Consider the following 25583-nt stretch of genomic DNA (forward strand, 5'->3'; position numbering starts at 1 on the left):
TACCAAAGACAGACAAACATACTATAAGAAAAGAAAATCATAGACCAATCACCTTAATGAATAAAGATGCAAAAAATCCTCAACAAATACTCACAAATCAAATACACAATGACCAAATGGGATTTATTCCAGGTATGCGAGGCAGATTCAATACAAGAACTAATTAATGTAATTAATATAATGCACCACATCAATAAATCAAAGGGGAAAAACCACATGATCAATTCATTTGACGCAGAAAAAGAATTGACAAAATTCAACATCTTTCTTGATGAAAACATTCAAAAGTGTAGGAATAGAAGGGACTTTCCTCAATATGATGAAAGCAATATATGAAAAACCCACAGCTAACATCATACTCAATGAGGAAAGACTGAAGGCTTTTCTTCTAAGATCAGGAAGAAGAAAAGGATGCTCACTGTCACCATTGTTATTCAACATTATGCTGGAAGTTCTACCTAGAGCAATTAGGCTAAAAAAAAAAAAAAAAAAAAAAAAAGAAAGAAAAAAAAAAAGAAAAGAAAAGAAATAAAAGGCATCCAAATTGGAAAGGAAGAAATAAAACTTTCACTGTTTGAAGATGACATGACCCTATATGCAGAAAATCCTGAAAAATCTACAGCAAACCTACTAGAGCTAATAAATGAATACAGCAAAGTGGCAAGGTAGAAGATCAACAGGCAAAAATCAGTAGTGTTCCTATGCACTAGTAATGAGCAACATGAGGAGGAAATCAAGAAATAAAAACCATTTACAATAGCAACAAAAAGAATCAAATATTTATGAATAAACTTAACCAAGGCCACAAAATACCTATACACAGAAATACAAGAAATTTCTAAAAGAAATCACAGAGGACCTAATAAAGGGAAGGACATACCATATTCATGGATTGGAAGACTAAATATAGTTAAGATGTAAAATCTACCTAAATTGATTTATAGATTCAATGCAATACCAATTAAAATCCAAACAACTTAATTTGCAGAAATAGAAAAACCATCAACCAAATTTATTTGAAAGGATGGGGTGCCCAAAATAGTCAAAAATATCTTGAGAAAGATGAATGTAATGGGAGGTCTCACACTACCTGACTTTAAAGCCTATCACAAAGCTACAGTGGTCAAAACAGCATGGTACTGGCATAAAGATGACATACTGGCCACTGGAACTGAATTGAGTGTTCAGAAATGGGCCCTTTCATCTATGGACAATTAATCTTTGATCAGGTGGTCATGCCAAGGCAACTGGGACAGAGCAGCCTCTTCAATAAATGGTGTTTCAAGAACTGGATATCCATGTCCAAAAGAATGAAAGAGGACTCCTATCTCACACCTTATATAAAAATTAGCTCAAAATGGATCAAAGACCTAAACATTAGAGCTAGGACCATAAATTTTTTTTAAGAAAATGTATGCAAATATCTTAAAGACCTTATGATAGGAAGTGGTTTTTTCGACCTTACACCCAAAGCTTGAGCAATGAAAGAAGAAACAAATAAATGGGATCTCCACAAAATTGAACACTTTTGTGCATCAAAGGGCTTTTCAGAAAAGTTAAAAGCAGTCTAAACAATGGGAAACAATATTTGGAAACCAAATATCTGATAAGGATTTAATATCCAGAATATATAAAGAAATCATTCAACTCAGCAACAGAAAGACAACCCAATTTAAACATGGGCAAAAGACATGAATGGACACTTTTCCAAAGAGGAAATACAGATGGTTCAAAAACATATGAAAAGATGCTCAACTTCACTATTAGGAAAATTCATTAGTAGGCTATTAGGGAAATGCAAATCAAAACCCCAATGAGATATCATCTCACACCTACTAGAATGGCCATTATCAAAACAAAAAAAGAAAAATTACAAGTTCTGGAGAGGACGTGGAGAAAGAGGCACACTTATTCACTGTTGGTGGGAATGAAGAATGGTGCAACTATTCTGGAAGACAGTGTGGTGGTTCCTCAGGAAGTTGAGAATTCCCATATGATCCAGCAGTCCTATTATTAGGTATATCCTTGGAGAAACTGAAAGCTAGGGCACAAACCCATATTTGTAAATCAATATTTATAGCAGCATTATCCATGATTGCCAAGAAATGGAAACAGCCCAAATGTCCATCAATGGATGAGTGAATAAACAAACTATGGTATATACATACAATGGAATATTGCACAGCTGTAAGACAGAAGAAAGTCACGGAGCATATAGCAACATGGATGAACCTTGAGGATGTTACATTTAGCAAAATTAGCTAAAAATGAAAGGGCAAATAATCTATGGTCTCACTAATATGAACTAACAGTAATGAGCCAACTTTGAGAGTTAAAGCTGAGAACACAGGTTACAAGGAGATAGAAAGATGGTAGAGATCAGGCATTTGATGCTGAAGGAATATAGGATGTTCAACAGGATTGACTGTATACATCCAGAAATGTATATCACAATACTCTATGATGGTAGCACAATTTTTTTCTTGCAATTTCATTGAGATATAGTCACACAACATAATCATCCAAAGTGTACAATCATTCACAGTATCATCATATAGTTGTGCAATCATTACCACAGTCAACCTTTGAACATTTCATTACTCCAAAAAATAAAAGTAAAAAAGAACACCCAAACTACCCATACCCCCAACCCCCATCCATTATACATTTACCTTTTTCTACCCATTTTTCTACTCATCTGTACATATACTGAATAAAGGGAGTGTGAGTCACAAGGTTTTCTACAATCACACAGTCACACCATGTAAGCTATATACTTATACACTTGCTCAAGAAACAAGGTTACTGGGTTGCAGTCAAAAAGTTTCAAGTATTTCCTTCTAGCTATTCTAATACAGTAAAAATTGAAGATGGATATCTATGTAATGCATAAGAATAACCTCCAGAATGACCTCTCAACCCCATTTGAAATCTCTCAGCCCCTGAAACTTTATATTGTTTCACTTCTCTTTCCCCTTTTGGTCAAGACTTCCCCAATCCCACGATGCTGGGTCCAGACCCATCCCCAAGAGTCATGTGCCATGTTGCCAGGGAGATTGGGAGTCATGTCCTGTTGTGGGCGATTAAGGTAGCATGCATGAAGTCTACTTTTCAGCAATGCCGGAAACATGGCCGCCAGGGCTGATGCAACAACAGCTTGGGTTGCCCTCCACCTTCTTTACGAAGCGGTTCGCACCAAAAGCACTAACCCTACATCTGCCTTCCACCCCAGCAACAGCAACCGCCAATCCCCCTACATCTGCCTTCCACCCTAGCAACAGCAGCAGCCAATCCTAGATCGCCACCCGTCCTTACTAGCCACTCCCATCCTACCCTAGAGTATATATGCTCAGCCTCCTCAATAAAATTTTGCAGCTTGATCAGAAGCCTGTCTTGCTGTCATTCTTCATGTCTCTTGTCCCATACCATTCTTCCTTCACAGGACTTGGAGCTTCCGTTGATCGTCCCGCGGGCCGGGACAACTGGCGCCCAACGTGGGGCTCGAGCCTTGTGAAGGATAGAACGCCGCGCTTAAGAAGAGAGCTCTCATACTCACCGCACCCGGGATCGCCATGAAGAAACTCGCTCGTGAGACAGATCCGTTCAGCAGTCAACCAGTGCCAGCAAAAAGGAGAAGAAAAAGGTAGGCCCCCCGTCCCCACCATGGGACAAGCAACTTCCCAACATGAATTATATGTTAGTCAGGTCAAACAATCACTCAAGACACGGGGAACTAGAGTTAAGAAAAAAGATCTCACGCGCTTCTTTGATTTTCTGCTAAAAACCTGCCCTTGGTTCCCTCAAGAAGGCACTATAGACCAACAATGTTGGCTAAGAGTCGGAGATTGTCTTTTTAAAAGACTACTTCAGAACCTTTGGTCCTGAAAAGGTCCCAGTTACTGCCTTTTCTTATTGGAACCTAATTTATGAAATCCTAAGAGTCCATTCTTCCGCCCCAGACATTCAAACACTCTGCAAAAGAGGAGAGGAAGCTTTAAGGGAACACTCTCGTCCCGCTTCAGCATGCAGCTCAGTAATTATTAATATGCCTGAAAACCCCCTAAACAAAGACCCCAACAAAAGTAGGCCAAATACCCCAACCAGTCAGGCCAGTCTATCGCCCGATCAGCCCGAAGCCAAACCAGAGGCTAAAATCTCTCCCCTTTTGGAAAACCCAGAGGCTAAACCAGAGGCTAAAATCTCTTCCTCTTTTAAAACCAATTCCCTTCCCCCGTTTCAGCCACCCCCTTATAATCCTGATTTTCCCAATCCATGCCCTCGTTTTTATCCAGTCACGTCTCTGCCTCAGTTCCACGCTTTAGAAGAGGCCACAGAAAATCTCCGGCTACACGCCGATAATTTTAAAGAAACCTTTAATCAAGAGCGGCCCCCAGCCACCAATTTGCTCGCCGGCCTCCGGTCGGCAACTCAAAGCATTGCTGCCCTTGCACTCCCGAAAAATGCCCACTCACCACGTCCCCATTGCACTCATCACACCTACGCCTTTCCAGTTACACGTAGTCAGACCCAAAACCCTTCTGCTGACACCCAAAATGGTGCCGCTAGCTCCCAAAATGGCGCCGCTAGCTCCCAAAATGGCGCTTCTAGTAGTGAAAGCGAGGAAGAGGAACAATCAAGCCCCCCCAGTTCTGATGAAGAAGAGCTAGAGGAAGCTAGTACTACCTCAACAGCTAAATATAAAAAACTCAGTTTAAAATATTTAGAAAAATTAAAAAAGGCAGTGAATGATTATGGCGCTACTGCCGGCGGTGAGAAACCTGAAGCGCCCGGCTGGGAGCCTGCGGACCCTTCATCACACCGTCTGCGAAGCAGGCGTCGCCACGGTGATAGCGCGGACTTAGGCCGCCACCCCTCAGTCTTCGGGCGTCCTCCTTCTCACTTCCAAGACCCCTCCCTCTCCGTCGGGACGCGGGAGAGCCCGGTGCACGGTGGGAGAGCGAGGTGGAGCTGGCGCTGGCGGCCAATGTGAAACTGGCTGGTGCTGCTGTGCCCGTGTGTGCTCGTGGCCGCGCTGCACCTCTGGCTGCGGCTGCGCTCCCCGCCGCCCGCCCGCGTCTCCGGGGCCGGCCCGGCAGATCAATTGGCCTTATTTCCTCAGTGGAAATCTCATCACTATGATTTGGTAGTTGGTGTGTTATCAGCTCGCAATAACCATGAACTTCGAAATGTGATAAGAAGCACCTGGTTAAAGCGTTTGATACAACATCCAGCATTAAATCAACGTGTGCTTCTGAAGTTCATAATAGGTGCTCATGGCTGTGAAGTGCCTGTGGAAGATAAGGAAGACCCTTATTCCTGCAAACTACTCAACATCACAAATCCAGTTTTGAATCAGGAAATCGAGGCATTCAGTCTTTCTGAAGACGCTTCATCAGGGCTCTCTGAGGACCAAGTTGTCAGTGTGAGCTTCCAAGTTCTCTATCCTATCGTTATTACCAGTCTTGGAGTGTTCTATGATGCCAATGATGTGGGTTTCCAGAGGAACATCACAGTCAAGCTTTATCAGGCAGAACAGGAGGAGGCCGTCTTCAGTGAACAATATTATCCCTATTCCCTCTGGCACTCGAATAGCACAACTTATAATACTCCCCATTCAGCATGTCAACTCCAACTTCAAAAAACTCCAGCGCCCCACAGAGGGCCCTGGATCCTCCGACATTTTTTGGGCACAACCAATATCCCATAATCGGCCCACCTTAAAACTAAGACTTAATGGCAAGCTATTTGAAGGAATCTTAGACACAGGGGCCGATTCCACAGTTATATCCTCAAACCACTGGCCAAAATCCTGGCCCCTCACGGCCGCTGCCACCCACTTACAAGGAATAGGCGAAGCCACAAATCCTCTACAAAGTTCACAAGCCCTAAAATGGGAGGATGAGGAAGGGAACACTGGTACAGTTATACCATATATTATCCCCCATCTCCCCATTAATCTCTGGGGTAGAGATATCCTAACTCAAATGAAAGTTTTTATGTGCAGCCCTAGTGATACAGTTACTGCTCAAATGCTCAAAATGAACTTTCTCCCTGGCAAAGGCCTAGGCAAAGCTAATCAAGGAATAAGACAGCCCATCTCTATAACACCTAATACAGCTAGAACAGGACTCGGGCTCAACCAAAATTTAGCCTGATGGCCGTTGACATCCCTGTACCCCATGCTGAAAAAATCTCCTGGAAATCCATAGAACCAGTATGGGTTGATCAATGGCCCCTGACTCAGGAAAAAACCCTAGCGGCGATAGAGTTAGTACAGGAACAACTTAACGCCAGACATATTGAGCCTACTCAGTCCCCTTGGAACACTCCCATTTTTGTCATAAAGAAAAGGTCAGGCAAATGGAGACTGTTACAGGATTTACAAGCTGTGAACAAAGCAATGGTGCCCATGGGGGTGCTACAACCTGGTCTCCCTTCACGAGTTGCTATCCCTATTGGTTTTCACAAAATAGTTATAGATTTAAAGGATTGTTTTTTTTCCATACCGCTTCACCCAGAAGACAGGCAACATTTCGCCTTTAGTGTTCCTCAAATCAACTTTCAAGGCCCTATGCCCCGATTTCAATGGAAGGTCCTGCCACAAGGTATGGCCAATAGTCCAACTTTATGCTAAAAGTTTGTTGCAGACGCTGTTAACCCCATCAGGCACCTATGGCCACAAATCTATATCCTTCATTACATGGATGATATCCTATTAGCAGGTCCAAACATGTCCAACTTACACTCTTGTTTTCAAGACCTTCTAAAAAATTTAACAGCAAGAGGTCTTCAAATAGCTCCTGACAAGGTGCAAACTTCAGACCCCTTTCCTATCTGGGGTTCGAGCTTTGGCACCAGCAAGTTTTAACACCCCGCATTCAACTGCGAACCTCCCATCTATTAACGCTAAATGACTTCCAAAAACTTTTAGGGGACATTCAATGGCTTCTCCCCTACCTAAAACTGTCCACTGAAACTCTTCTGCCGCTCAATAATATCTTAAAGGGAGACGCAAACCCCTCCTCTCCCCGAAGCGTAACTCCAGAGGCAATGCAAGCGCTTACCATCATAAATCAAGCTATCCAAAGTCAAACTTGCTATCAAATAAATTACCACCAACCTTTAATCTTTATAATTCTTGCTACAACTCACACACCTACAGGGGTTTTCTGGCAATCCAATTTAAAACAGCCAAATGGGCGAGGCCACCCATTGCTCTGGGTTCACCTCCCCGCTACTCCATCAAAAGTGCTCTCGCCATACATTTCTCTTATAGCTGCCCTCATAATTAAAGGCCGACAAACTAGTCTCCAATTGTTTGGAAAAGACCCCGATTCCCTTATCGTCCCGTACACTCAAGATCAAATCCATTGGCTCTCCCAAACCGACGACGAGTGGGCTATCGCATGCTCTTCGTTTCCAGGCAATATTGATAGCCATTACCCCGGAGATCCATTAATTCAGTTCACCAAAATCCATCAATTCACCTTCCCAAAGGTCACTAAAGCAAAACCCATAGACTCTGCTACCTTAGTCTTTACTGATGGTTCAGCAAATGGGACCGCAGCATACGTCATCCAGGGTCGAGCATTTTCCGTGCGCTCTCCCTATACTTCAGCTCAACTTGTCGAGCTCTATGCAGTCCTGCAGGTTTTTTCCCACCTTCAAAACCAACCTTTTAATTTATACACTGATAGCGCATACATAGCCCAGTCTATACCACTATTAGAAACAACTCCATTTATCAAACCATCCTCCAATGCAGTCCCCTTATTCTCACAGCTACAAAAACTAATTCTCAAACAACAGCACCCCTTCTTCGTGGGGCACCTCCGTGCCCATCAAAATCTACCGGGTCCTCTTGCAAAAGGCAATGCGCTAGCAGACGCTGCCACTCAGTTAATATGCCCCAATCTCTGCGATTCTCTAACCTTAGCTTCCCAAGCCCATGCTCAACACCACCTAAATGCAAACACTCTCCACCTAAAATTCAATATTACAAGAGAACAAGCAAGGGAAATTGTTAAAACCTGCAAAAATTGTGTAACCCAATTGCCAGTCCCTCACTTGGGAGTCAACCCGAAAGGACTCATCCCAAATGAAATCTGGCAAATGGATGTCACCCACTTTGCCAGTTTTGGGCAACTCAAATATATTCATGTTTGTGTTGACACATATAGTGGATTCATTCAAGCTAGCCTACAATCAGGAGAAGCTTCAAAACATGTTATCTCTCATTTACTACATTGTTTCACCATCTTAGGCCAGCCTAAGCTCATTAAAACAGACAATGGACCTGGATACACTGGCAAAAATTTTCAAACCTTCTGTCAACAATTACAAATCAAGCATACTACAGGAATACCATATAACCCCCTGGGGCAAGGAGTAGTAGAACGAGCACATCGCACCCTAAAAAATGCCCTGTGCCGTCTAGCTGATAGCACTCTCAATCTCACAAAACAACACCCTCGAGATCTTTTACATCATGCTCTTTTTGTTCTTAATTTCCTAACTCTGGATAATGAAGGGCACTCTGCAGCTGATAGACACTGGCATCCCAAAACACGAACGCAGCAAGCCACTGTTATGTGGCGCGACCCCTCAACATAAAAATGGAACGGGCCCGACCCCGTTATCATCTGGGGACGAGGTTCTGCTTGCATATATGACCAACAAAAAGAGGGTCCTCACTGGCTTCCAGAAAGACTAATTAGACATGTTAATCCTCCACTGTCAAAACAAGCCCCAAAATCCCCCCTTTCCTTTGACAATAACCTTTCCAGGGAACAAACCCCACCCTGAGAAAAAATTTTTCTTTCTCTCTTCCAGCACGTCGCCAACTTTGCTGTAGCCTGCCCAGAACACGCCCAACCTACGTACATCCGGCAACCAGAAGAAGCCCAACTTACAGGTTTGCTCCATCGCTAAGGCCACATGAACTATTGGCTCTTACTAATTGGCTCTCTGGCCTTGCTGTTTGCAGCCGGATTGGCAGCTGTTGCCCCAGAACATTGGAGCCCATTAGAAAAAATCCTGCTTGCTATAACGTACATGTGCGTTGTAGGGTGCATCACTCTGCTAGCTTGCTTTCCTTAACAGAAGAAACCTATAGCCCCTATTAGTATGGCCTTGTTAAGCCTACTGCCATTTAAGGTTGCCACCTTACATTTTCTCCTGCAGAGTGTGCTTAATGACCCAGGTACCGCTATCCACAGTCCCAATCCCCACCAGCCTTGGAAATGGACCTTAGCACTATGGGAAGATTCCAAGATTGTGCAAACCCACATTACTGCAGGACGCCCTTCCTTCGTTGTTTACGCCTGTGACCTAATCCTGTTCCCGGAGGGCACACCTTGCCTTAACCAGGCCCAATATTACATGTGCCCATCCTCAAACCCCGGGAAACAGTACTGCAATGCTCCCAACCAATACTACTGTGCATACTGGGGGTGTGAAACATCAGCCACTACTTGGAAGCCTTACACCCCTGATCATTACCTAACTTTAAAATGGGCCCCTTTTGGCTGCAAGCCCCGTGACCATTCCATCAGTCCTTATTACGATAAATATAATTGTCAAAAACTAAATCTCACCGTACAGCTCCCTACTGATCCCTCTTGGCTAATCGGTCGAACCTGGGGCTTCAGAGTCTATTTGGAAGGAGTCGACCCAGGGAGTCTTATCATGATAAAAAAACCATTCGCCATTGGGCCAAATGTAGTGCTCGCTCCCCTGCCCCCAACTACCCCTCCTCGCAGACCTGCCAATTATTACTCTACTACCATCTCAGCTAATTCTCCCTCTACTACTAACCCAACATTGTCACCCTCAAGCTCTTCCATAGAGCTTAAGCCAATCTATAACTCACTTTGGTCAATGCTCCAAGCCACCTTTCTCTCCCTAAACTCCTCCCAGCCTGACCTTACTCGCAGTTGTTGGCTATGTTTCTCTGTCAACCCCCCTTTTTATGACGCTGTAGCCCTCAATACCTCATTTAATATTTCTAACGAAGACAATCCTCCACAATGTCCTTGGAATACAACAAAAATCGGCCTCACCATGCAATCCGTTATTCACTCTGGGCATTGTATTGGTAACATTTCCCCCTCCTTAAAAAAGGTCTGTGCACAGTCGTCCTTTCCATCGCAAGGTAAATTCTATATTCCCCCAACAGGGGCAAAATGGCTGTGCTCTTCCACGGGGCTTACTCCTTGCGTATCAGCAAGAGCCCTCACTGAAACAAAGGAAATGTGCCTCTTAGTGGCTGTGCTACCCCATGTCCTCTTCCATGAAGAAAAAGACCTTTATCAACACTGGGACGCGCAGCCTCCAACCATACTAAGAAACAAAAGAGAACTTGTCATGGCTGTCACTATTGCCTCTCTTTTAGGTATTGCTGGCCTAGGCACCGGAACCGCCTCTATCATCCTCCAACGCCAAGGCTTCTCCCACCTAAGAGCTGCTATAGACGAAGATTTGGCCCGCATTGAAACCTCCATCACCCATCTTGAGAAATCCCTTACATCTTTATCGGAGGTTGTTCTCCAAAACAGGAGAGGCTTAGATCTACTTTTCCTTAAGCAAGGAGGGCTTTGTGCTGCACTAGGTGAGGAATGTTGCTTTTACGCTGACCATTCTGGTTTAGTTAGAGATTCCATGACCAAACTTAGGGAAGGAATTGCAAACCGCAAACATGAACGGGAAACCCAAGGAGGTACCTCCTGGGGGTTCGACGGAATCCTTCCTTACCTCCTCCCTATACTAGGCCCCTTAATAACCATACTCCTTATAATATCCTTTGCTCCTTGGGCCATAAAAATAATAATACAGCTAGTAAAGGACCAAATTGATTCTGCCCTAGGCAAGCCTATTCAAGTGCACTATCACCGGCTTCACCTCACTGACCAAGGTATAAATCCAGACTAACTAACTGCTACCCGCCCTTACGGGTGAAAGGCCCCCTCCTACGGGAGCAGCATATAACTCGAAAATATGCTTCAAGCATGTGCCTTGATTGGTACCGCTGGGTGCAAGGCAAAGCACTGCAAAGGAGGGCCAAAACAATTAAAGGCCATTTTCGAGCTCCTTGAGAAGTATGCCTCATTTGCATAGGGGTTCGCTCTGCACAAATCCCCCTTCCCAGAAAAACAGAGCCACAAACAACTTGGGGAATGAGGCCTCTACTTCCCCCAGCAGGTTAATGCCAAAAGAATGCTCAATCAGCATTCTTCCTCCATCCTTTTGAAAAACAAAGGGAGGAGATGTTGTGGGCGATTAAGGTAGCATGCATGAAGTCTACTTTTCAGCAATGCTGGAAACATGGCCACCAGGGCTGATGCAACAACAGCTTGGGTTGCCCTCCGCCTTCTTTACGGAAGCGGTTCGCGCCAAAAGCACTAACCCTACATCTGCCTTCCACCCCAGCAACAGCAACCGCCAATCCCCCTACATCTGCCTTCCACCCTAGCAACAGCAGCAGCCAATCCTAGATCGCCACCCGTCCTTACGAGCCACTCCCATCCTACCCTAGAGTATATATGCTCAGCCTCCTCAATAAAATTTTGCAGCTTGATCAGAAACCTGTCTTGCTGTCATTCTTCGTGTCTCTTGTCCCATACCATTCTTCCTTCACAGGACTTGGAGCTTCCGTTGATCGTCCCGCGGGCCGGGACAATGTCCCATGTGGGGAGGAGGGCAGCAAGTCCACCTGCCAAACTGGCTCAGAGAGAGATGCCACATCTAAGCAAAAAAGAGTTTTCTGTTGGTGCCTCTTACACACAATTATAAAGTAGGCTCAGCCTCTCCTTTGCAGTAACAGGCTTCATAAGGACAAGCCCCAAGATCAAGGGCTCAGCCTACTAAATTGGTAGTCCCCAATGTTTGTGAGAATATAAGGTAGGCATATTATTCAGGTGGGTAAATTTAGTGTTTCCACATTTTTCCCCAGTCCCTCAATGGGGCTTCTCAAATATTTCTTTATCCTCTGCCCAATTATTCTGGGATATATCAGGGCCTCACACCAACCTGTACAAGCAAATCAGATCTCACTCTATATTCAAAGCTCCATGCAATTATGCTGTTTGAACAAACTGACCATACAAGTTAAATTATATAGCATGCTAGAGAAAATAAAAATTTTCCACCAAATAAACATCTCTACCTTTTGTCTCACACAGAAGTTGAAGTTTTACAATACAGCCATTATCATCCTTACCCTTTATTCTGATTTATGCTAGTCCTAGCAAGGCCATTTTTTCCATATCTCTAATTGAAGTCTTATCTCTTTTTCAGCTTCTTTAACATTTGCTGTATGGGGTAATTATGATATTCATAGCCACTGAACTCTAGCTGAATCTCAGGTGTCACAGAGATGCCTGAAGTTCTGGGAACTGACCAGGTTACACACAAGAGCTCAGCATCTCGGAACCTAGAAATAACCATTACAACTCAGGAGTAGAGGTAATTGATGTAAGAGCTTACAATCTAGGAACCATTACAATAAGGCTTCCCCTGATAACCTATGCTCTCAGATTCAATTCTCAGAGTTTGCACATTATAGTTAGTCTATATTAGTGAGACATTATAATGTCTGTCTCTTCATTTATGTGATAGCACAATACTGTAAGAACACTGGACAAGATGACTGTGAGTATGGTTCAAAGAAGATGACTAGGGGCATGTATGAGACCAGAAGAAAAGAAAGAAGATAAAGACTGGGACTGTATAACTTAGTGAAACCTAGAGTGGTCAATGATGATGATTAAATGTACAAATAAAATAATGTTTCCACATGAAGGAAAACAAATGAATGCCAACTCTGCAAGGTGTTGAAAATGGGATGGTATTGGGGAAAAATACAATCAAAGCAAACTAGAGACTATAGTTAACAGTAACATTGTAATATGCTTCCAATAATTGTAACAAAGGCAAAATACCAAAACTAAATGTCTATAAGACATAAGGGAGGGGTATGGAATTCTTGGTGGTGGTATTGTCTGACTTTTTATTATTACTTTTTGTTTTATTTTGTGTTCTTTTCTTTTCTTTTTCTTCTTTTTTTTCTCCTCTTCCTCTTTCTTTGTGGAAGAAATGGAAATGTCCTCTTATAGATTGTGGTGGTGAATGCATAGCTATTAATTATACCAGGAACTATTGATTGTTCACTAAGGATGGAACATGCATTGTGTGAATATAACTGTTTAAAAAATAAACAGAGGTAGATGGAAAAAGACGGTGGCACAGAGAGGAGTGGAAGCTAGTCAGTCCCCCTGGAACAACTAATAAACAGCCAGGAACAAATTGTAAATAATCTGGAATAACTGCAGTGGACAAACGTGACTGTCCACTCATCATACACCAACCTGAATTGGGAGGAATGCCTAAGATCACAGCATAAAACCTGTAAGTAAAAACTGCAGATCCAAGCCGGGAGTCCCCTTCCCCCACAGCCCAAACTGCAAAGCCTCACAGTACTAGAGAGTAGCACTCTCCCAAACTGCAAAGCCTCACTGTGCTAAAGGGCAGCACTCTCCAAGCAAGTGAATATAGCTCAGCTGGGCTCCAACTGGGGTTTTAATTAGCAAACATGGACTGCTCAACAAAAGCTACAAATCCCCAGCAAGCAGACAGAGGCTTTTGGTGATGACTGACCTTGGAGAGCTGGAGGACCTCTCTGGGAGGAGGGAAAGCCCAGAGGACCAGGTGCTGTCTCTGGCTGATGGGTGAAACTGAGGGGGGCTGCAGACTGACCCTGAAGGGGGGATTTCTGTCCCTTTTTTGGCTCAGTGGAGAAAGCGTCAGCCATTTTCAATTCCCAGCACTCAGACCCAGACAAGGGTGGAGACAGCAGAGTCAGAGACTATTCAAATGTAAATGATCTCTCCCCAGGGGGTATATCTTCACTAAGATGAAAGAGGTGGTGCCAAGCTCTACTACCCTCCTTCCATTCAGAACAAGACCCCAAAGCCTGGGGGAAAACGCCATGGCCCACACCTCCTTACACTAGTCTGGAGTGACAGGCTGATAGGCACCACCTTCTGGGCAGAAAAGCACAGTGACTTGAGGCCTCAGAGGGTGTATCAATATTTTAAGACACACCCACAGGGAGACCTGAAACTATTTCCTCCTTTGAAGACCTGAGACTTTTCTGGTCTAGGGAAACTTGATTGGGGTAATCAAGGAGGCCAGATGCCTAGACAACAGAAAACTACAATCTACACTAGGAGGGGTGAAGTTATGGCCCAGTCAAAGGAACAAACTTACACTTCAGCTGAGATACAGGAATTGAAACAACTAATGCTGGATCAATTCAGAAAATTTAGGGAAGATATGGCAAAAGAGATGAAGAAAATAATGAAAACACTGGCCGTACACAAGGTAGAAATCAGAAGTTTGAAAAAACAACTGACAGAATCTATGGAAATGAAAGGCACAACACATGAGATGAAGGACACAATGGAGACATACAACAGCAGATCACAAGAGGCAGAAGAAAACACTCAGGAACTGGAGAACAAGGCACCTGAAAGTGTCACACAAAAGAACAAATAGAGAAAAGAATGGAAAAGATATGAGCAATGTTTCAGGGAATTGAATGACAACATGAAATGCAGAAATATATGTGTCATGGGTATCCCAGAAGGAGAAGAGAAGGGGAAAGGGGAAGAAGCAATAATAGAGGAAATAATAAATGGAAATTTCCCATCTCTTAAGAAAGACATAAAATTACAAATCCAAGATGTGCAGTATACACCAAACAGAATAGATCTGAATAGGCCTATGTCAAGACACTTAATAGTTAGATTATCAAATGTCAAAGACAAAGAGAGAATCCTGAAAGCAAGCAAGAGAAAAGTGATCCATCACATACAAAGGGAGCTTGATAAGACTATGTGCAGATTTCTCAATAGGAACCATAGAGGCCAGAAGGAAGTGGGGTGATATATTTAAGATACTGAAAGAGAAAAACCATGAACCAAGAATCCTATGTTTGGCAAAACTGTCCTTCAAATATGAGGGAGAGCTTAAAATATTCTCTGACAAACAGACAATGACAGAGTTTGGGAACAAGACATCTGCTCTACAGGAAACACTAAAGAGAGCACTTCAGACAGAAAGGAAAAGACAGGAGTGAGAGGTTTGGAACACAATTTTAGGAGAGAGTAGCACAGCAATGTAAGCAAACTGAACAAAGGTGACCTTGAGTATGGTTTTGGTGGTTCCCTCTTTTGGGAATTTGGTTTTCCCATCTGCTTTCCAGGTGTTTCAAGCCAGCAGTCCTTTGTCCCAGACTGTCTGCCTCTATAGTTTTTGAAAATCCTTTTGTTGTCTCAAGCTGCTTTTGGCTCTAGGGCAAATTCTGGGAGGCGGGCACAATGGAGAGGACTTTTCTGTCTTTTGTAACCAAACTAGGACCAGGTCCCCAGGTGGCCTGGGGAGGGGATTAGAAAGGGTGCCAAGATCTTCTCTGATGACTCCACAAAGCTGAGATTTCCTGGCCTGTCCAGTCAATGAAGCACTTTGGCTAACTTTTCCCTGAAGCCCTGAGGAATTGCAGTGTCTTTAAATCTGCACTGCCATTGCCCCTGTTTGGGTGGGTTGAAACAATGGACTTGAAGGATACTTCCAATGAGGTCTTAGACAGGAATGATGAAAGTGTCATTGCCAACTGAAAGAAAGGTGATCCTTGTTTTAAAGTGGTGGAGAATTTGGCAAAATTGAGTCCTGAATTTGAAGGTGGCAAGCTGGGATACTTAGCTGAAGAGATCTCCAGACTAAATGTGGAAAAGGCAGCCTGGCTTCTCCTTGCAGCTTACAGTAAAATGTGAGAAAAGAGAAAAGCTGAGAATTGAACTCTTGGGTACAAAGAAATTAGAAATTGATGGTCTGGAAAATTCTGGGCTTCCAGAAAGTGAGACCCCAGAGGATAGTGCACCAAGTGAGGATTTAATGAAAACTGAAACCAAGCAGCCATTTCAGTAGAAGCCAGGATTGGAGATGGAGTTATCCAGGAAGGATTTGTGGAAAGCCCTATTATCTGATGGTTTTGACCCCTGTATGCTGCATGCCAAACCAACAAATTTTGGTGAGGTCTGTATAAATGGAACCATTGCCAGTCTGGACCATAGGAGATGGAGAAAGGACAAATTGAAAGAAAGTAAGAAAAAGAAATAAAAGTCATCCAAATTGGAAAGGAAGAAGTAAAACTTTCCCTATTTGCAGGTTGTATGCTCCTATATACAGAAAATCCTGAAAAATCTATAAGAAAGTTCCTAAACCTAATAAATGAATTCATCAAATTGGTGGGGCAACAAGATCAACACCCAAAATCAGTAGTGTTTCTATATCAAGCAACAAACAATTGGAAGAAGAAAGCAAGAAAATAATTACATTCTCAATAGCAAGTAAAACTTTCAAATATTTAGGAATAAATCTAGCCAACAATGTAAAGGACTTATACACAGAAGACTACAAAACCTTGCTAAAAGAAATCAAAGAAGACCTAAAGACATGGAAGGATATTCCATGTTCATGGATTGGAAAACTAAATATTGCTAATACTACCCAAAGCAACTTATAGATTCAATGCAATCCCAATCAAAATTCCAACAACCTTCTTTACAGAAATGGTAAAGCCAATCGTCAAATTTATATGGGAGGGCAAGAGACCCCAAATAGCCCAAGTTACCTTGCAAAAGAAAAATGAAGTTGGAGGAATCACACTTCCCAATTTTACAAAACTTATAACAAAGCCATAGTTATCAAAACAGCACAAGGACAGATATATAGACTAATAGACTTAACTTGAGAGTTCAGAAATCAGTCCTCACATATATTGGCCAGCTGATTTTTGACAAAGTGGCAAAAATCACTCAACTGGGAAAGAACAGTCTCTTCCACAAATGGTGTGGGGCAAACTCGCTCTCCATTTGCAAAAAAAAAGAAGGACCCTACCTCAAAACATATATAAAATCAACTCAAAATGGATCAAAGACCTTAATATAAGGGCTAGAACTATCAAACTCCTAGAAGAAAATGTAGGAAAGCATCTTCGGAACTTGTGGTGGGCAATGGTTTCTTAGACTTTATACCCAAAGCACAAGCAACAAAAGAAAAAATAGGTAAATTCAGCCTCATCAAAATTAAAAGCTTTTGTTCCTCAAAGGATTTTATTATGAAAGTAAAATGACAATCCACATAATGAGAGAAAATATTTGGAAACCACATATCCAATAAAGGTTTTTATCCAGAACATATAAAGAAATCCTTCTGCCTAACAACAAAAAGACAAACAACCCAATTTAAAAACTGCAAGAGACTTGAATAGACATCTCTCCAAAGAACACATAAAAATGGCCAGAAAGCACATGAAAAGGTATTTGACATTATTAGCTGTTCTGGTTTGCTAATGCTGCCATTATGCAAAATACCAGAAATGGATTGGCTTTTATAAAGGGGGGTTATTTAGTTACACAGTTACAGTCTTAAGGCCACAAAGTGTCCAAGGTAAGGCATCAACAATAGGGTACTTTCATTAAAGGGTGGCCAATGGCGTCCAAAAACCTCTGTTAGCTGGGAAGGCACATGGTTGGTGTCTGCTTGCCCCCAGGTTGTGTTTCACAGTGGCATTCTCCAAAATGTCAGTGTCAGCTTCCACCAGCTGTCTTCAGCTGCAGCTTCTCTCCAAAATGTCACTCTCAGTTGCTCTGAGCACTTTCTGTTTGTGAATTCTTTTTATAGGACCCCAGTGGTTTAATAAAGACCCACCCTGAATGGGTAGGGTAACACCTCCAAGGAAATTATCCAATCAAAGGTCTCGCCCAGTTGATTGAGTCACATCTCCATGGAAACACTCAAAGATCCCAACTTAATCAACACTGATATGCCTGCCCTCACAAAACTGCATCAAAGATAATGGCATTTTGAGGGACATAATACATCCAAACTAGCACATTAGCAAATCAAAATCACGGGGAGATACCATTTCATACCCATTAGAATGGCTGCTATTTCAAAAATACAGAAAATGACAAGTTTTGGAAAGGATGTGAAGAAATAGTAACATTCTTTCATTGCTAGTGGGAATGTAGAATGGTGCAGCCACTGCAGAAGACAGTCTGGTGGTTTCTCAGAAAGCTAAGTATAGAAGTACCATATGACCTAGGAATCCCACTACTAGGTATGTACCAAAAAGAACTGAAAGCAGTAACCCAAGCAGATATTTGTACACTGATGCTCATATCAGCATTATTCACAATTGTCAAAAGATGGAAGCAACCCAACTGTCTATCAATTGATGAATGAGTAAATAAAATTTGGTACATATATACAATGAAATGCTATTCAGCCATAAAAAGAAATGAAGTCCTGATACATGTAACAACATAGATGAACCCTGAAGGCATCGTGTTGCGTGAAATAAACCAGACACAAAAGTACAAACAGTGCATGATCTCACTGATTTGAAACAATTAGAATAAGCAAATTCATAGAGTTAGAATCTAGAATATAGGTTACCAGGGGAAGAGTGAGGATAGGGAATGGAGCTAAGGCTTAAAATATGCAAGGTTCCTACTTGGAATGATGGAAATTTTTAGGTAATACATGGTGGTGTGATAGTAGCACAACATTGTAAATGCAATTAACAGCACTGAAATACATATTTGAACGTGATAAAAAGGGAAATGTTAGATTGTATATATAGTAACAAAATAAAACTTTTTTAAAAAATCCATGGAACTACACTACACAAACAGGGAATCCTAATTTAAACCATGAACTTTAATTAATAGTACAATTATGAAAATGTGCTATCAACTGTAACAAATATTCCACACCAATGCAAGGTGTTGGTGGTGGGGTGGTGTATGGGAATCCTACATATTATGCATGAATGATCTGAAAACACAACTTCTCTAATAAAAAGAAAAAGAAAAGGAAAAAAATATGAGCAGTAGTGACTCCTAGAAACAGCACTAAAACTTCTACATGTAGTAAGACATTTCTGGGCAATGATTCATGCCAGTCATATGCAGGGCAAAATAGTGTCATTGATGGCCTATATGCCACATAAAAAACTGGCCCTTAGGGTAACTTTGCCCCCAAAGAGCCCAGCTCATAAGTGTTATGCTTGTTCATAAGATGAGAAAGACCTGTCATCCCTTTGGGTCACAACCACATGATTTGACCCAGCTCCATGAGCCCCATGGTCATTTGTTGCCTCTTTAAGAGAGGGGTGCTATTCTGGAGAAACCACAGAAGCAAAACAACTTTTCTGCCTCATCAGGACATGCCTCCTTGCAGAAATTCTAAACCATAAAAACAGTTCCCTGCCAAATATGGTTGTGTGGCATAAACACCTTACATGTCTTATTAATTAATTATTTGAACAATTGCTAGTTAAGTGAGAACTATAATCACACACTCAGGAAAGATAGGAAGCAGGTCTCAACTAGAGTAAGTACTCAATAGACATTTGATAATTGATTGACTTTTAAATTTCATTAAATAGTCACAAACATTTTATTATTAGTTCCCCCCAAAAATGTTTTAAAAGTTGTTTTAACTAATAAAGAAAGAATAGGAAAAGTACAGATGAATAAAATTGGGAGACTAGAGATCCAAAGCATATACACAGCTGATATTATCAATTGCCAACCCAAAGGTATTCTCCCTTCTTCCTTATTAGCAAATGCTAATTTAACTCAGGATTTGAGTGGACATTCCTTGATGTACAGGTGGACAGTCACATTCTAGCAGATGAATTGGATTAAACCAGACATGGAAATTTCATGGCCTCTTGCTAGTGTGGGTCCTAAAAGATAAGCATTTGACCCCATGGTAGCCAACAGGAAATAAGTTAAGTCTTCTGGAAAGGTTTCCTTTATCAACAAAGACTGGAAGGCTCACTGCTCTCCCCCTTCCTTCCTGCTTGAGGCTGTGATTTAAGGACAAGAGGTTTGGAGTTCCTGTCACAATTTTGTGACCAAAAAGCCAAAGTTTATTCAAATATCCTGATATCACTGTTCATTGAGCCAGCCCTGGAATGAGCTACCTCTTAGCTCTTTGTTATGTGAGGAAACCAAACCCCAATTGTTTAAGTCATCTTAGTGATGTATTCTGTTAGTTGTAGCTGAGAACATATTACTAACACAATATGCTTCTCATTATTTTTGTATAGATAAATATATTTGAATCTAGTTGCAGAGCAATTAACAAATGCCTGTTTAAGAAGTTCCTATAATAATCATTCACTGGTTTGGGTAGAATTTTAAGTCCTGGATAAAAAATTGACACCCATGAAAGTGTTAGCTGAAACTAGGTGTCTGCCATGAAATAGAGAAAAACCCTTATACAGGTTTTAAAAGAGGTGATCATTTATTCATTCACTCAAGAAATATTTATCTGCTATATTCTAAGTAGAAGAACTGTGCTAGGCACTGGAGAGACAGCTATGAAGAATATAAATTCCCTCCTTTATCAAATTTACATTTCTAGTGGGGTAGAAAGAAAATTCACAAATATATAAACACGATAATTACAGACTGTATTATACCAAGGGGAAAAAACTAGAATGGTTATGTAGAGAGTTACTGAAGTGATATTTTAAAATAAGGTGGTCAGGGGAAGCTGAAACTTATGTATGAGGATAAAAATCCAGTGGGGTGTCAATCAATCCAAAGAGCTGCCATTTTTCAGCAGAGCTGTAATCAATAAACACAAGCTATTGCTTTCAAGGCAGGGCTGATAAGCAATAACACTTGCCATACAGTTGCTCTGAACAAGCTCAAGCATGTATTAGGAAATAGTGTTTTCTCCAGCTAGAAAGTAAAAAGCCCCCAAAACATTCTTGGACCCAAAAAACAAGGTGAAGAAAGAGAAAGAAAAATCTGCTAGATTCTTAAGTTTTCTACTTAGCCGCTAAGGGATTTGAGAAAATAGGTGGAAGTCAGATGCCTTTCATCTCCCAGATATGACAGGAATGGCATGTTTGAAGAACTGCTAAATTCACAAAGTACAGTTTTAGCAAGGTTTTTAGAGAATTCCACTATACATTAAGGCTAGGAAGCTTAGGAACAGGAAGCAAAGACGACACCTTGTCCAAGTGATTCCACTCAATAAAGAGGTGAAGGGAACCTTGGAGAATATGTCACATAATTCTTCATTGTATCCATGAGGCAACTTAGGCCTGCAAAGTTATGACCTGTCCAAGGTCACACTGCTAATTAGGGACAGCTGGAAACCCCACTCCAGGGATCTTTCCCTTAACACTACAATGTTCCCTGACAAACCTCTATTAATCATGTAATTTAATAATCAGAGTTTGGAATCGATACATTTCCTTTTTTGAGTTGTAAACATTTCTAAAGCCAGGCTTTAAGTATTTGACTTCTATGAAATTATTTCCAAAGCTAACAAATAATATGGAGGTGATTTGCTTAGGATCATGGTTATATTTTTTTAAATTGTTTATAAATGCCCAATTTCTGAAGAAAGCAAAGGTAGCTCAACTAATAACCATCAGACACACAGATGCTTTCCTGAGAGTCATTTCTGAATACCAAAACAGAGCTTGCTGAGAGTCTGGGACAAAGTACTCTGCAAGAACAAGCATTTAAAAGACAACTAGTCTGTTAATTTCTGATGGATGTAGTAGGAACAAGTTCACTGAAATGTTGCTATATTATGAAACTTTCTTGGGGTAAAGTAGGAACATGTTGGAAGTTAAGCAGTTATCTTAGGTTAGTTGTCTTTTTCTTACTCCCTTGTTATGGTCTCTTTGAAATGTTCTTTTATTGTATGTTTGTTTTCTTTTTAACTTTTTTTTTCATACAGTTGATTTAAAAAAGAAGGGAAAGTTAAAAAAAAAAAAAGAAAAAGAAAAAAGACAAACAAGGAAAAAAAAAAAAAAAGATGTAGTGCCCCCTTGAGGAGCCTGTGGAGAATGCAGGGGTATTCGCCTACCCCACCTCCATGGTTGCTAACATGACCACAGACATAGGGGACTGGTGGTTTGATGGGTTGAGCCCTCTACCATAAGTTTTACCCTTGGGAAGACGGTTGCTGCAAAGGAGAGGCTAGGCCTCCCTGTATTTGTGCCTAAGAGTCTCCTCCTGAATGCCTCTTTGTTGCTCAGATGTGGCCCTCTCTCTCTGGCTAAGCCAACTTGAAAGGTGAAATCACTGCCCTCCCCCCTACGTGGGATCAGACACCCAGGGAAGTGAATCTCCCTGGCAACGTGGAATATGACTCCCGGGGAGGAATGTAGACCCGGCATCGTGGGGTGGAGAACATCTTCTTGACCAAAAGGGGGATGTGAAAGGAAATGAAATAAGCTTCAGTGGCAGAGAGATTCCAAAACGAGCCGAGAGATCACTCTGGTGGGCACTCTTACGCACACTTTAGACAACCTTTTTTAGGTTCTAAAGAATTGGGGTAGCTGGTGGTGGATACCTGAAACTATTAAACTACAACCCAGAACCCATGAATCTCGAAGACAGTTGTATAAAAATGTAGCTTATGAGGGGTGACAGTGGGATTGGGAATGCCATAAGGACCAAACTCCACTTTGTCTAGTTTATGGATGGATGTGTAGAAAAGTAGGGGAAGGAAACAAACAGACAAAGGTACCCAGTGTTCTTTTTTACTTCAATTGCTCTTTTTCACTCTAATTATTATTCTTGTTATTTTTGTGTGTGTGCTAATGAAGGTGTCAGGGATTGATTTAGGTGATGAATGTACAACTATGTAATGGTACTGTAAACAATTGAAAGTACAATTTGTTTTGTATGACTGCGTGGTATGTGAATATATCTCAATAAAATGATGATTAAAAAAATAAAATAAAATAAAATAAAATAAAATGCAAAAAAAAAAAAAAAAAAGACAACTAGTATATAGATTTCACATTACTATTTTTTATGACAACAAATGAACTTAATGTAAACTATTAGGTGAGGATAAGAGAAAAAGCATAGATGGTTGGCTGTGTCGTTTTGTAATCAGATGTGAAAGTAGCATACATCAATTCCTACCCCCATTCCAGAGGCCAGAAATCAGTCACTTGCTAGTACTGCTGTATACCAAAAAAGATAGAAGAAATGTGTTTTGGTAAACGCATGAGCAATCTGCCATACACAGCTCCTATATTGCTCCCATAATATAACTAATAGAATATTATCCTACTAAATAAAAGCTCAATGAGTTTGCTATGAGAAGACATGTTCAGAGATTCTGGTATAATCAGAAATAAGCAATATTAAATTAAGGGACTTTGAATCTCAGAGGTTTTAGGAAGAACCTCAGAGATCTTCTAGTTCACTATCTCTTAATATGGATTAATATGGAATTCCATAAAGAATCTATGACAGAGAGAGAGCTACTGGTCTCCAACTTAGGCCGGGGCTGTCTGCAGTAGGTCTCACTGCCTTAATTTCCAAATCTGTCAACAAGCAGCATGCTAATGAATCCAAACAGGATTTTTAAAATTTCTTTTTTTGGTAAGTTTTACTAGATATAGGAAATAAGATGGCAACCAGGTAGAAAACAAATAAAACCATTTGGTCAGAATCTCAATGGGAATAAGGCTCAATTCTGTGGTCCAAAGGAAATATTTTTGGCTACAACGATGGGATAAATTTGGTCTGAATGTTGTTTCTCATACTTTCTCAAACTGTTTAAGTCTATGGGATCATTTGGATGAAAGTTGAGGAAATGTGTTGCTTTTGTAAAACTAAATGAAAATTGAATAGAGAAAAGTTTGGGAAACTCTCAGAAAACAGCAAGGGGTGATTAAGGGGCATAGACTACTTGCCTAAAGAAACCAGCCATACTCTTCCACCAGGAGCTCTTGTCCTCGGAATAAGTGACTACCCTCTCCAAATCTAGAAACAATCCATCTCTGCCTCATTTCTGGGTTGTTGTCAGGGCACAATGAGACCATGTATACAAAGGTGATTTGTAAATTGAAAATCAACATCAAAGAGGATATTATCATCTTCAAATTATTGGTGAAAAATGCTTTACTTTAGTTTTCAAATATCCTTTTAAGTCTATTGTAGTCTGTGTGCTCCTTAGCCAGCACATATGAACAAAGGTAATTTACTGGATTAATTATTACAGTATCTGTTTCCATAAATATTGCCTGCTATAAAACAATACCCATACGAAATTCCTGGTGTTTTCACTACTTACACAATAATATGGGCAAAATTTTCATCAGGGATTAGAAATACAAAACATGCTTTTAGAAAGACATTTACAAAATGCAAATTGTTATCAGCTGTCAAAAATTTGTAAAAGAAGAAAACAACAAGGCTAATTAAAGAGTAGTAAACAGATATTGAGAAAGATCATACAAAAAGGAGGTCTTGGTAAAGCAAGTAATAGGACTAAGAAAAGAAATATTTGGTTACAAATGTCTAAGAGTAAGAGAGGGAGGTGATAACCTAACAAAAAGGAACAAACACAATAATGGTAGAGTCAAGAAAAGCAACCTAATAGAAGAAATTCTTTGGTTGGGAATTCTGTGAGTTCAGAAAATGTGTTAAAATTACAATCCATGCCTATTTGGATTGAGTTTCTAACTATTAATAGATGGTACAAAATACCAAAGAGAACAACCAAGAGAACTGGCCTTCACTATTAGAGGGACAGATTACATGTTCTTAAAGATCTTCAACCTCTATTGGAGATTTTACAGTAAAGCATAATTTATAATTTGGAAGGATGGGTTCTGTTCCGGTTTGAAGCTGTTATGTACCCCAGAAAATGCCATGTTCTTTTCATTCATTTCCGTGGGTGCAGACCTGTTGTGCATGGGACCTTTCAGTTAGGTTGTTTCAACTGAGATGTGACCCACCCAATTCAAAGTGGGTCTTAATTCTTTTACTGGAGTTCTCTATGAAGAGAATAAAAGACAGAAAAAGCCAGGAGAGCTCGAGAGAAACACCCGGAGAGCTTGGAGATAAAAATCCCAGAGATGCTAAGAGAGGACCCACAGAAGCTCAGAGAGGAGGCCAATGGAACCAGAAACTGAAAGCAACGAAACCCAGGAGCAAAGGAATAGCAGACGCCAGCCATGTTCCTTGCTATATGACAGAGGAACCCTGGATGCCAGAAGCCTGTTCAGAGTCCAGGTTATCATCCTGTTGATGCCTTAACTGGGACATTTTCATAGGCTTAGAACGGTAAATTTGTAAACTAATAAATCCCCATTGTAAAAGTCAACTGATTTCTGGTATATTGCATTCAAGCAGCCTTAGCAAACCAAAAAAGTTTCCATCTAGAGCCTGACTCAGAAGAAGGTTTGGTTCAGAACCCTATCACTGACAAGTCTCCTAGTCATCATCCAGTAAGACAGCCCCAATCTACATCCCCATTACTTTCTCTAATCCAAAACCCACAGTGTTTTCTGAATTTCCAGCCCTAGCTCCAACCTGAAAGAATGCAGGGCCCTAACATCTGTCTATACAGCGAGTTAAGCCTCCATAGGAACTTTTGCTCTGATAATGCTAGTGGATTGTGAAGACTCCTACCAAACTGTGCCTCCTTGAGTCAGGCTTATTGTTTTTACTTCAGAG

The 25583-nt window shown here is 41.1% G+C and overlaps 1 pseudogene; it reads left to right on the forward strand.

Annotated features, from left to right (window-relative positions):
* Window positions 1-4969: 4969 nt before the first annotated feature.
* The window catches only part of LOC119540593, a 97510-nt pseudogene continuing 76896 nt past the window's right edge, over window positions 4970-25583 (forward strand).

The sequence above is a fragment of the Choloepus didactylus genome, chromosome 7 (genome assembly GCF_015220235.1).
Source record: "Choloepus didactylus isolate mChoDid1 chromosome 7, mChoDid1.pri, whole genome shotgun sequence".
NCBI classification, from domain to species: domain Eukaryota; kingdom Metazoa; phylum Chordata; class Mammalia; order Pilosa; family Megalonychidae; genus Choloepus; species Choloepus didactylus.